This window comes from Sorex araneus, chromosome 7 (genome assembly GCF_027595985.1).
Source record: "Sorex araneus isolate mSorAra2 chromosome 7, mSorAra2.pri, whole genome shotgun sequence".
Taxonomy (NCBI): domain Eukaryota; kingdom Metazoa; phylum Chordata; class Mammalia; order Eulipotyphla; family Soricidae; genus Sorex; species Sorex araneus.
The window spans coordinates 76,299,222-76,302,505 of record NC_073308.1 but is presented as its reverse complement, the minus strand read 5'-3'; positions in this window follow the sequence as shown (position 1 = coordinate 76,302,505).

Here is a 3,284-nt window from a genome sequence, read left to right as displayed (position 1 = left end):
GGCAGACGAGCCCCCTCTCTACAGCCGCGGGAGGCATCGCCCTGATGGAAGGCTCCCGCGCTCCTGCTCAGCCCATTGGTAGGTAGGTAGGCAGGTTCTTTGACGTTATTTTGGGTTTTGTTCATTATAATATTTTTTAGTGAGATATTCTGCTTTTACCTCCACTGAGCAGAGTTGCAGAGGTGAGTCTGGCGCACATCTGTGCCCGCGGTGTGTGGAGAGGCGGCGAGGGAGAGTTTCCGTGGCTCCCTGAGCTCCCCACTGAGGTTTAGGAAAGTGATCAGCAGGGAGCTGAGGCCTCTCCGGACAGCAGCAGCTGCTGCGGGAAGCCCGGCCCGTCCGGGGGGCACAGCGCCTGCCCCCTCCCCGCGGGCTTGCCCGGGGCAGGCAGGCAGGAGCGTGGGTGGGAGGAGCAGCGGCAGGGCCCCAGCAGAGAGCGAAGGCGGTGAGCGGGCTGCGAGGGCCGAGCTCTGACACCGCACACACCCGGGCAGCAGCCCCGGGCAGGCGGCCACTTTCAGTGCCCCCAGGTGGAGCAGTCAAGTCTATGGTTTCCTTCGGACGCATTCCTCAGAGCTGCAAGGCCTCGGGCCCTTCTTGGTGGACTGGGGGGGTCTAAAGAAAAGGAGTGACTTCCCTGGAGCTTGGAGGGCCTGTGGCCTGTGTCTGCTCCGAACAGGGAGGTCCCGTGGCCTGTGCCTGCTCCGAGCAGGGAAGTCTCGTGGCCTGTGCCTACTCCGAGCAGGGAGGTCCCGTGGCCTGTGCCTGCTCCGAGCAGGGAGGTCCCGTGGCCTGTGCCTGCTCCGAGCAGGGAGGTCCCGTGGCCTGTGTCTGCTCCGAGCAGGGGGGTCCCGTGGCCTGTGCCTGCTCCGAGCAGGGAGGTCCCGTGGCCTGTGTCTGCTCCGAGCAGGGGGGTCCCGTGGCCTGTGCCTGCTCCGAGCAGGGAGGTCCCGTGGCCTGTGTCTGCTCCGAACATGGGGGTCCCGTGGCCTTTGTCTGCTCGTGTGTTCCAAGCAGGGAGGTCCCGTGGCCTGTGTCTGCTCCGAGCAGGGAGGTCCCGTGGCCTGTGTCTGCTCCGAGCAGGGAGGTCCCGTGGCCTGTGTCTGCTCCGAGCAGGGAGGTCCCGTGGCCTGTACCTGCTCCGAGCAGGGAGGTTCTGTCCTGAGAAACACAGCCAGTGAAGGGAAAAGCTCTTCTTCCTCAAGGGTTCGAATTTGATCCCCCTCAGTGGTAGTCATGATATCTGAAGCACTCTTTGGTGAACTTCAAACTTTTTATTTCTGTTTGGATATTCACAGGCTGTTCTGTGTACCAGCATGCAAAGTACTCTGCTAAAAAATTGTGCACACACATTAAAAACCCTATAACAACATTCTCCAGTTTTAAACACACCAAGACACAAACAGGACCGTGTACGGGGGGACAAATGGAAAGAGCTCCGTGCTCGCCAGTGCCCGAGGCCGTGCCCATGGAGGGGACACGCCTGCTGCAGGGTCCTGAGGCCTGGCCAGCCTGTGGCCCCCCAGGGACACAGGGACCAGCTCTGCTCTGTCGGGTCAGCAGAATCCGTGCTGCTCACAGGCTCGGACCCAGCTCCCTCCCCCATGGTTTCGCTGAGGGAAGCGCCTCTTACAGGCCTCTCAGGAGGGGACAGTCTGGACACAACTCAGATTCCTCCTGCGAAGTCCCTGGAGATTCCAGCGAGCCACTGGGCAGACAAGGCTCCTGCCTAGACCAGACCCCCGTCCCCCCAGCCCCTCTCCAGACCCGGCTAGCACAGCTAGGGTCAGCCTGGGACGACGGAGAACTCGGGGTCCTGCTCCGACAGTGAATTCCTCGTGTCTTCAATCCACATTGCGAGGCCACGCCTAAGGTCTCTTCTGAAATCTGCATGTTCAGAACAACAGGGTGGGCTTTCTCACGAAACAGACCCTGAAACCCTCTGTCACTCAGTTTCTGAGCATGGAGATGGCCGTGTTGTGCTGGAGAATAATAAAAACCCACTTACTGGTTATACAACCATAGCAAACAGCGAACAAAATAAAACCCCCAAAACAGTGTAAGTGTGCTGCCGAGAGGAACTGGAACAAAGCTCCTTTCAACATTTTGGGGAGCTAATATAGAAATGACCTTCTGAAACTCGATGGAGTTATTTGAGTGAAAACACACTCACAGTCACTACTGCCCACTTGCTTGAAGAAACACACAAAGACCGTGGGAGTGGGGATTCATACAAAGCACCGTTTCTTTTCCTTGGCGCAGGAGGCAGGGAGGGTCGGGAAGGGCACCGTGGGCCGTGAGAGGAGCAGGTGAGCCCACTCACTAGCTCGGCGGAGACCAAGGCGGACACTGCCGCAGGTGAGCGTCACACAACACCCAAAGCCAGGCACTTCTCTGCGACGGAGGGATTCGAGGGGCTTTGGGGACGTCTGGACTTGGAGGCACAGCCGGGAGTTGCCCAGAGTCTGTCATCTAGAAACTGAGCGTGGTGTCCGGTGGGCACAAGGGCCCGACGGGGCAGACTCCTTGTAGCACTCCACTGGCTCCGCATTTCTACTGGGAGTAAAGCCGGGTGCTGGCGACTAGGTCATTGACCCAGACCCTGGGGTCTTTCTTTCCTGGGATTCGGGCTTCCCCTGCGAGGGTCAGTGATGTTTCTACACTGGGGACTATTTCACAGTGAGATTGGGAAAGCAACGCCATTTGCAGCCTCGGGAAAGATAATAAAGCAGCTAGCAGCACACGGGACCGAGTGGGAGGCTCCGGCCCTTACACGCCACCACACGGAGATGAAGGACAGTGCAGACACCGGCAGGTGCCAGGCGCCCGCGTCCCGCAGCGGAAGCTTCTTGGTGAACCCTCTAGGCCAAAGCCACACGCAGACTCAGGACTCGTGCCCTTGAATCCCAACGCCAGTTTTCCAGAACTGACGGTGCAGGGGCTGGTGGGGACTCACCGAAGACCTGGGCTAGCCACAGCCAGAGGTTGTTCCACTGAGGCAGAAATGTTCCCTCTCACTCCAGATTTGCACTCTTGGGCACTGTTGGATGACATTGGCTTGTCCTTGCTCCTCCTGCGGGGGGCTCAGGTTATCGAGTTACTCCCACCACAGTGCTCCAGAGGCACACCCAATTGCATCAGCACTCCCAGTCCTATATTGATTTTCTCTTTCCTTATGTCCTTTGCATGGTTCAGCAGTGTCCTTTTTGTATAGACACAGAAAGACAGTTGATGCTGTGCTTTTGTAACTGGGAGTTAATTGACTCCAAAATAATATTTACTCC